The sequence below is a fragment of the Hippocampus zosterae genome, chromosome 18, assembly GCF_025434085.1.
Source record: "Hippocampus zosterae strain Florida chromosome 18, ASM2543408v3, whole genome shotgun sequence".
Classification (NCBI taxonomy): Eukaryota; Metazoa; Chordata; class Actinopteri; order Syngnathiformes; family Syngnathidae; genus Hippocampus; species Hippocampus zosterae.
The window spans coordinates 2,579,290-2,589,813 of NC_067468.1; the positions used below are offsets into that span (position 1 = coordinate 2,579,290).

Consider the following 10,524-nt stretch of genomic DNA (forward strand, 5'->3'; position numbering starts at 1 on the left):
TGCAGGGACATTTCGTAATGTAAGTAAGAAAATTTGCAAAAGTATCAAGCGGGGCTAAAGTGATCAGCGGTAGAATACAATATGATAACAGTTTGTACAGTTGGTGCAGAAAATCATAGAACCATTTTAGAGTGACCAGTAGCAGTATTTGTAGTACAAGAAGAGTGACTATGTCAGTGACTGTTTAGGGAGTTAATGGCTGGAGGGAAGAAGCTGTTTAAGTGTCTGCTGGCTTTGGTGCGCATGGATCTTATCGACCGTTCCACGCCCCCCAGACGTCCTTTCAAACCCGGATGACCTCACCGCGCACTACAATGCCTGCCTCACAAATATTCTAAATTCTCTCGCCCCCCTGAAGACCAGGATTGCTTCATTCTCAACATCTGCCCCCTGGTTTACACCCGCTTGTAGGTCATTGAAATAAAAAAAAAACACCAACTTGAGCGACTATAAGAAAACCGGTCCCTCCATCCTTAAGGACATGTACACTACCCATATGACTAAATACATGGACCAAATTGCACAAATCAAATCCAGCTACTACTCCGGCCTCATCCTTTCCAACGAAGGAAATTCAAGAACTCTCTTCTCCGTCATGAACAAAATCCTCCGGTCACCAAATTCTCTCCCCCTCCACCTGTACTCCACAGCAACCTGCAACTCCATTATGGAGCACGACAATCACAAAATCCTTAAGATCCACCACCACCTCCATCAAAACCTGCCTGCTCTCCCCCATCTGAACCTTCTTCTCCTTGTCATTTCTTCTCCAGTTTTGTTCCACCCATGACTGCTGAATTACCCAACCTCATACTCAAATCCAAGCCCACCACTTGCCAGCTCGACCCCCTCCCTTCATCCCTTGTTAAATCCTGCCTTCCTTCCCTGCTTCCTATCATATCTGCTATTATCCACTCCTCACTCTCTTATGGTATTGTCCCATCACTCTTCAAAACCGCTGCTATCACTCTCACACTGAAAAAACATGGCTCTGACCCCAACAACTTCGATAACCTCCGCCCCATCTCCAACCTTCCATTTATCTAGAAAATCCTAGAAAAAAAACTGTTGCTGCTCAACTCCACTCCCACCTGTCCCTTCACTCTCTCGATGAACTCTTTCAGTCCGGTTTCCGCCCCCGCCACAGCACAGAGACTGCCCTAATCCATATTGTAAATGATCTCCTCATAGCATTTAGTCTCCATCCTCATCCTCTTAGACTTGAGCGCCGCCTTTGACACAATCTCTCACCCTATCCTCCTCAATAGACTCTCCTCGATTGGTCTCTCCCACATTCCCCTCAGTTGGCTCCACTCCTACCCACTCAGTTTGTCCAGCTCAAACCCTTCACCTCAAAGCCCTCCCCAGTCACCACAGGTGTACCACAGGGATCTGTCCTAGGTCCCCCCATCTACCTCCTGACTCTTGGCCATATCCTCCGCAAATTTAATATCCACTTTCACTGCTTTGCTGATGACACCCAGCTCTACCTCTCCTGCAAGCCAAACTCCATACTCCCACCCCCCTCCCTCACCTATTGCCTCTCCTAACTTTAAACATGGTTCACAACAAACTTTCTTAAATGAAATGCTAATAAAACTGAATTCCTCCTTCTTGGCACAAAATCCACTTGATCTAAAGTTAACAGTTTTTCCTTCAACATTGACAGCTACTTATTGTCCCCCTCCCCCCAGGTCAAGAGTCTGGGTATCATCCTGGATAGCCTGCTCACCTTCCACTCACATATCAACACCACTACCCGCACTGCTTATTTCCACCTCCGCAATATTACCAGACTTCGCCCTTTCCTCACCCCTCGCACCACTGCTATTCTTGTCCACAGTCTTGTCACATCCCGCCTTGATTACTGCAACGCTCTCCTCTTCGGCCTACCTCAAAAGTCCCTCCTTAAAATCCAGCTGGTTCAAAACGCCTCTCCCCGCATCATCACAAAAACATCTTCCCAGCAGCACATCACCCCCGTTCTCCAACCGCTCCACTGGCTCCCTGTTCAACATCGCATCAATTACAAACTGCTTCTATATACATAAAGTATATGGCCATTCACAACCTGGCCCCTCCCTACCTGTCCGACCTTCTTCAGGTGCATACCCCCACTCACTCCGTCAGATCCTCATCCTCCCTCTGCCTGTCAGTGCCCCCTGCCCGCCTGAGCACCATGGGAGCCAGAGCCGTCAGTCGCGCTGCTCCAAAGCTTTGGAAAAACCTACCTCCGGACCTCCAAAACTGCACACCTCTTTCCACTTTCAAGTCCCGTCTTAAAACATACCTGTTCAGGATTGCCTACAACACATAGCTCTTCAATTTACTATGTTTTTATGATTTTATGTTCTGTTTTTATATAATATCGAGCTTACTAATTTTTACATTGTATTTTCTTATTGTCTGTACAGTGTCCTTGGGTGGCATGAAAGGCGCTTTTAAATAAAATGCATTATTATTATTATTATTATTATTATTATTATTACATTATCGGGCTTCCGATAACAGGTATGCTGCTGTTTGGTGTTAGTAGTTTCCTGATCGATCGCAAAATTCAACCGATGGGAGCGGCTCTATTGGAAGTGAAGAGGCTGCCGGTCTAAGGATGACATAGTGCGGATGTCCAACACTCAGATTCAGACTGTTCTCAACCTCAAACTGTTGCGGTTTTGGAGCGTCTCTGCAAGATGGTCAAGAACTTGGAGAAACTGGAATTCGTGCTCAAATATTGACAGAAATCACAGATTTGGCTGATCGACGCCACTAAAGAGACATAAGCCACGGACTCAAGGCTGTCTTAAATTCTTGGGCAACCTGCTACCAAAATCATCTGTTATCTCAACCTTCCCCTGATGAAAGTATGCACGGAAGCTAGTCCCCCACCATCACCCCCTCCTTCATAAATTCCCTTGTATCACCGTCTTCATTGTTTATGTCTTGTGACCCATTGTTACTGTCGTTTGCTCGTGCAGGAGTTTTTTGCCTAACTCGAATTATCCTCAAAATGAGGATAGTTTGAGCGTTGTTTTTTTTCTCCTCCTCTGCGTCCCTTGTGGTTTCTTTCTCACTTCCGGGTTGAGTGAATGCTGGCGCGTTTGGCTGCCGCGTTTGGCTGCCGCGTTTGGCTGCCGCTGCTCAACCCGTATTGTTTAGTTTTTTGTTATTGTAAAGTGTCCTTGAGTGTCTTGAAAGGCGCTTGTAAATAAAATGTATTATTATTATGATAATTACTACTACTTCAATCTTTCACAGAAAAAAATCCCAAGATTGTTCACTCTTTGGCATGTGACTCAGCATGACTCAGATTTTTCTTGGTTTTGCTGTTCGGTGCTTTCTACTGTCTTTGTTACCGATTTGTTGCTTTACTCTTGAATGTTGTTGGTTGTTCCATGTACAACACTTCGTATGCAGCGTTGGCTGTTTGAAAGTGCTCTATAAATACAGTTGAGTTCAGACTATTCTTTCAAGTGAAAATTTGACATTGTCACGTCCCGTGTTTGCCAGCAGGGGGCGGGCTTTCTGCCCGCCGCTTGCACACCTGTCACCCATTTGTGAGTGATTGCTCAGCCGTTATTTGGACGCTCTGGCAGTCCACTCACTGCCGGAGTATTCCACGCCGTGCCCAAATTCTCTCGCCCAATTCCTATTCGTATTATTCATTGCCTCTTAGCCTTGTGGCTGTTACTGCGCGTCGTTGTTCCTCTTTCGAATGAAATTTATAACATTGTCTAATCAGACCCTCCTTGCTATTTTTCCCGCAAGCGTTTTCTGTTGTTTTCTTTATTTATCCCTGGTCCTTATTTTGACCAGCGCTTTTTGTTATTCTCCCGGTCGGGTAATTTTGTGTTTGTATTAAAGACTCCTTTTGTTCTCTGACAAACCTTTTCCTGTGTCTGCTATTTCGGGGATCCACTCCTAGCTTTTTGTTGTACACGAAGCGATTATTCTATTGCTTCGGGTACAACGTGACAGACATAGGCCTTTGTGCAATTTTGCTTATGCATTCCTGGTGAACACCAACATGTAACTTCAAATTTGCTGCTCAAAATCAAAACTAAAAAAGGAAACACCATTCCCTGCCATATTTAAGATTTGTTCGTTACTTGTATTCATAAAATGTTGTGTAAATGTGATAAAAAGCTCTTGATTCTTACCTCATACAGTGATGGTGAAGTCCCAAACCGTTTACTATATATGGGTTATGAATGCATTTTCCGGATAGAATGACATCGTCACACACTGTACACAGAGCTTTACCAGCGACATCGAGCTTTTTCAAGAATTTCCGAAACAAGCACAGACAGTGGTTCCTCTTTACTGGTTCATACTGGGGACACTGTCAGCTTTCTACCCAACCAGTCCCATCGAAACCTGTATTTCAGTTACACATGTATCTGACGCACTTTAGCTTCGTCACGAGTCTCGATAACATTTGGCATGTTGTTAATACAGACTACATACACGAGTAATTTCAATACACTCCATCCCTCGGGCTAAACCATTCAGAGTTCGTGGGAAAGGGCTTTAGGAAAACAAACACGGATTGGTTGTGATTCTGCATTTGCCGATATAGCGACCAATCACAACAATTAAGACATTGGTTTTAGCCTATATACGAAGTAACGACAAACTAGAGCGAGAAAAAAAATGGTATTCTAAATGTATTGTCGCGCCCTCAGGATGCGGCATGAATGACGACACAAAGTCCGCGATAAAAATACAGGGTTTATTCCGGGCAACCCGTGAGAACTGGTCCCACGAACATGAAACATACAAACAAGTGGCATCACGTACTAAATAAAAGACAAAACTACGAATACAATTGATTTAACATAAATACACACAAACCTCGTGGGCTCACACTCATAAGGGGTTAAACTTCGGCCGAAATCCTGCTTGTCATCGACTTGCCTCGGACGGTAGGTTCTTGGCACTCTCGTCTTCTTACAAATGGCTACACAGAGCTTACAAAACGTGTCTTTCAACGTGCTCCAATGAATGTGCATGGCAACTAGGGTCCGGTGGACCTTTATTCGGGATGAATGGTTCTGGCCAACAATCGCCACTAGATGACAACAGAACACCAATAATGAAACTGCTTAAAGGAAAATATTGGTAGTAACACACCCACCAATCAATTGTCTTTTGAAGTTATTAACTCTTTGAATTTTCTTTGACCTTTGATTACGAATTATAATATATTAAAGCTTATAGAGCATTTTAATGGCAGCGAGTGATGTCAAAGCCTTCATTCTGCTTCTAAAATAGTCACTGTCTTTTGAATAGGTCTTTCCAAGTAGATACGTTTGCTTATGGGGTTTCCACTGCCATTCAAAGTTGAATCACTCATAAGTAGTTTCACTACTCTTCCAACGTGCCCAGGATATACTTCAACGATCTTTGCCAATTTCCATTGGTTACGTGGGCTTGAGTCATCTTGTAAGAGCACAATGTGGTTGACTTTAGCATCTCTGCATTCTTTAGTCCAATTCGGTCTGCTTTGAAGATTCAACACATATTTCCCTCTCCACCTTGTCCAGAAGGTATTTGCCAAGACTTGAACACGATGCCACCTCTTCCGCAGATAAGGAATAGCGATGAATGAACGAATTGTATTTGTTGTGATTCCGAGACCGTGATGGTGTGTCCTTTCATGGTAATGTTTCGTGGCTTTATCTTTAGTCCGTATTGCATTTGAACGTTTCAGTGATTGATTTGATCCTCTAATGTTCTTTGCATTTTTAGGAAGCGCTTTGGTCTAGCAACGGCTTTGATCATTCTGAACCGTCGAGTCGTGGAACTTTTGTAGGCGATCTAGAAGTGACCATTTTAAGTTACCTTGCGTATTAAGTGTAGCCGGGTCTTTGGAAAGACTGGACTGGACACAAAATAATTTTTAGGTGGGCTTTATTCCCGACTGAACAATGAAAAATTGTTCAGCATTAAGATGAAAGACTGAGATGTTAACTGAATTTTAAAAGAGGTCGAAAAGGGATCTAAGAGATCAAAGAAAATCATTTAACAGATTACAGACAATTACGCCACAATAGACAACAGCAGTGGCTTGCTTAATAGGAAAACAGAAATAAAAATACATTATTTCCAAGCCACAATACTTCTTAGTGCAGAACAAATAATCATTACAACCCAATGTTTTGAGATACAGCCACACTTACTCGATATGTTCCGGTGTGTTGGGTGTGTACAAAGAACGTGGTCAAACACAAATGATCTCCCCTCTAAAGAACAGATAACACAGTTCATATAATTTCACAGTAAAAAAAAACATATTTACATCTTATAACATTGCGAACACTTACGCTGTACAGCTGTTCACACGACTCACTAGTGGTAGATTTCAAACTCCAACCCAAACCACTCCAGATATTGTGCTCTACAAATACCATTCAACTAATTAATCATCTGTCCAAAATTAACACCTAACATGCTTCATGGTAAACTAGTTACCAATTACCTGAATATCACCAGGGTTACGAGGACATCATGGGTGTATCAAGTTGGGACAAGCAGTGGCACAGTTCAGCGACTACCCTCCTTTACGTGCCTGTCACCCTTTGTGGTCCGATTCTCACACGCTGCATATGTTCCCGCGTGTTTTGATCTAGTGTGGCTCTTAAAGTGACAGTGCTACATTTGTTAAACAAGGAAGCCTTCACTACAAGCATCTAAGTAAGGTTCACCTGGTTACATAAGGACTGAAAACTTTTTAACTTCTGGGTCACTAACTGATGTCTCTCCCACCTTGATTTCACCACTGGATACAACTTTCTGCCAGAGAAGATCGGGGCCTGTGAACCACTTCTGTGTTCTTTAGCCGTCAGACCTCTTGAGGCATTTGCTGCCGGATTCTCTTCAGTATCTCCATGGCCTTTGATTTCCTCCATGAATTTCTGTTTGGACCACCAGGCGCTTGTGACAGAAAGGTGCAACCATATTGGCCATGCCCACCAGCTCTGGCCTCATTCTGTTCTTCGACTGATGACATTACGTTGGCTCTGTTGTACTCAAAAGATAGATCGCATCTAACTTGATGTGACCAGGTGGCCGTAAGTAATGCCTTTAAAATGGCACAGTGTCTGACATTCACGGTGGCCTAATGGCCCTGGCCTAGTGGCAGGCCACCACGGACGTTGCAGATGCCACAAATTTAATTTTTTTGTTCAAATATTTCGCAACAAATGATTTTGTAGACATTTCGTTGTGTGATAGTGACCCACATCTGAAAAAAATCATTGTATTTGTTTGTCTTTGTAACCAAGATAACTTCGACTAATTCAGTGGTTCTGTTTCATAGTTCTGCTCTCCGTGTCCTTATTTTTCAACTGTGTTGTCGAAAAATAATGACTTAAAACTTGTTAGTTTTTTTCTTTTTTTTGGGGGGGGGAGGGTGGGTTGCTGATGCGTTCACGTTATTTGTGTCAAATGATTTTTCTTCCTCGCTTCCTCAGCTACAAATATTGGAAGCAAAATGCAAAAAAAAAAAAAAAAAGAAGAATAAAACAAATTAAAAATTCTTGCCGTCGCAGAGCGGATCTTTGGCTAGTTGGAGTAAGAAGAAAGGCAAAAGGAATGGAGGTCAACATTTTAGTTCATTTTATCATATGTCATTCATTTTAGTTCATCAGTTGTTTTGCTATTTTTGTAGTGTGGTGAAGCCAGTTTGGGAGGTTCGTTGTTTCAGTGAGCTCGTTCTGTTTTTTCGTCGCTCCCTGCACATTGACTAGAAAGCAGGACAGGTAAGCTGCCATCTCCTTACAAGCCCTTTTTAATCCTCTTTTTCTTTTCCGAGGAAGTTAGCTTTCAGGACTGCATTTTGCTTTCGTTTTCTTCTCTTGCGGTGCAACGTCGGGGAAACTTTGTTTTTTGGTGCTTGAATCTTGATTTGATTGTGCTCTGTGTGACTTGTTTTATTGGAATGTTTTTGTGCGCATGCATGTGAGTGTGTGCGCTTCTATGTGTGTGTGTGTGTGTGCATGCGCAAGTGATAAAAACCACATTTTGTATGATCCCAGATAACGGTGTGCTTTTGGCTGCCGTTAAGTCAGAAAACGAAAACCAGGGAGTCCACTTGGTGACAAACGATTCCTTCACTCATGACTGAGGCCAACACACGGCAGCTCTCCTGATAGCCAAAGTTGCAAGCTTGGGTGTCTTCGCGAGGACCATGGTGAGAAGAGTTGCGGACTACCTAGTATGTCCGACCTGTTTGGAAATCTTTACAGATCCTGTCATACTGCCTTGTAGTCAGAGCTTCTGCCGCGCGTGTGCAGCAGTGGTGGGAGCGGTTATGTCCAGTCTGTAGAACTGAGTTTAGTTTGATGGATATACCTTTAAACCTGGCCCTGAGGAATATGTGTGAGGCCTTTTCAAAAGCCTCGGTTGAGGTGGAAGACGTCTGCAGTTTGCACAAGGAGATACTGAAACTCTTCTGTTTGGACCACCAGGCGCTTGTGTGCCTCGTCTGCAGAGATGCAGAAAAACACGGCAGCCACACGTTCCGACCCCTCGAGAAAGTTCTCAAAAGTAACAAAGAAAAACTCTGGGAAGGTCTATAGGGAGCAAAGGAAAGACTGGAAGTTTTCAGAGATCCGAGACGACTGCAATGAACAAGCGGCATACATCAAGATCTAGAGGCAGCGGGTGGAAAGCAAGATTAAGAAGGACTTCAAGGAGCTTTGTCGCTTCCTGCGAGTCGAGGAGGAGGCCAGGTTGTCTGCTATGAGGGACGTGGAGCAGAAGAAGAGTTGGACGATGAGGGAGAAGATCGAGGCTCTTCACAGAGACACGGCCTCTATCTCAGAGGGAATAAGAAGCGCAGAGGAGCAGTGACTTCTGACCCTCTTTCCTTAATGAAAAACTTGCAGACTGCAATGACCAAAATCCATAACCTGCCCACCAAGCCCGAGCTGCTCCCAGGAGGTCTGCTGGACGAAGCCAAACATGTGGGCAACCTCAAGTTCAACGCGTGGGAACGAATGAAGGACATGGTCTCCTACAGTCCCGTCATCCTGGACCCGAACACGGCCGATGCGGAACTCAGTCTGTCGGAAGATCTGACCAGAAAAGACATTTGCGTCCAAAGAATCCCGAGAGGTTTGACTGGTACAAGGTACAAGGCTTTGGCATCAGGAACGCATACTTGGGATGTTGAGGTTGGAGAAAGCACTTATTGGAGACTAGGGGTGGTGGCATGGGGTGACCCTTGTTTGCCAAATTCTATGGCCGCATACGGCATTGGCTTGTTCGGTGGTGTGTACAAAGGGTTTGCAGGCGTATCCGGAGCCTACATTCCATTGGTGAAGCCGCACAGAATCCGAGTTCAAGTGGACACTCACGAAAGATAAATTTCCTTCTCCTAATCCCGACACTCAGTTACACTCAGTTAGTCAGTCAACACTCAGTTAGGCGAAACCAATTCTTCCGCTTGGTCGGGTTTGTCTGACAACATTAATTTGTTTCCTTTCTTTTGGAACAGAAGTCAAATTCCTCTGCGAATCATGACACTCGCCCCTTGCGTTATGACTCAAAGTCAGTGATGCCGTCTGAGTTGTTTTGCTCCCACATTGGAAGTCTGTTGTTTTGAGATATTTTCTTTTTATCCTCTTTCCAAAGGATCGTTGAAATGGATTGAGTTAAAAAAAAAAAGATTATTGATAAACAATGCGGAAGGTAGAATTCAATCTGTGCAAAATGTCATGATGTCGTTTGCCAAAATGTATTAAAGAAATGGAGTGCAATCTCGAGTGACGGATGCTCCTTTTTGCTGACAATTCGAGTTTCGTCCATAATTTTCATCGAAGAATGACCACTATTTCCGGACTATTTTTGATACCGCGGCGGTCTTGGCATGGACGAGTGTTTGGATATATCCCACTGTGTAACCATCATTGGCAATGGTGAATCTGAAAACTTGTTACATTCCTCCCACACCTGAAGGCGGGAGCTGTTGCATATGTGGGTGAAGCTCCCACCTCTGCATTCATGATCATTCTCTCACAAATCGCTGTGACATTTGAGGAAAAATATATATATTTAAAGTCTGTATGTTATTAAAATGAAACATGATTTTCAATTGAGAGAATGAACGAAACTGAATCGGATCACAGAGCAATTTCTGCCAACACAGTAGGATTTTTAATTTCCTTGACATCTGTTGATAGATTTCTTGTCAAAGTGGTGTGACATCAGCAAAAGACCACATTGTGATTTTGAGGGAAACTTGTCCGCCTGTTTGTGTACCAGAGGAAGTCTTCTTTTCCCCTCCACCACTGGCCGCTTCTCGGCCAGTATTCTCAAAAAGAAGATGCAGACAAGACAAAAGATGACGTTTAGATGAGACACAAGAACCACAGTGCGCTGCTGCGACTCAGGGGGTCACTCTTCCTCTTCTCACAGCAGTGCCAGGCTTCCAATGTGCGGGTGTGATGTCACTGCCTCAGGAAATGAAGACCCCGCCTCCTCAGCCAGAAGTCAGCGTTCATAAAGACTGCGGGTGCAGAC

General features: G+C 43.9%; 1 long non-coding RNA gene and 1 pseudogene across 1 annotated transcript; one reads left to right on the forward strand and one right to left on the reverse strand.

Annotated features, from left to right (window-relative positions):
• Nucleotides 1-4,717: 4,717 nt before the first annotated feature.
• LOC127590726 (uncharacterized) lies at nt 4,718-5,803 on the reverse strand. Its single transcript, XR_007959737.1, has 2 exons — nt 4,852-5,803; nt 4,718-4,752 (listed from the first exon to the last, which is right to left on the reverse strand). It is a non-coding gene; the product is annotated as an uncharacterized LOC127590726 (long non-coding RNA).
• Nucleotides 5,804-6,986: 1,183 nt separating this feature from the next.
• LOC127590695 (E3 ubiquitin-protein ligase TRIM35-like) lies at nt 6,987-9,385 on the forward strand (annotated as a pseudogene).
• The last annotated feature ends 1,139 nt before the right edge of the window (nt 9,386-10,524 follow it).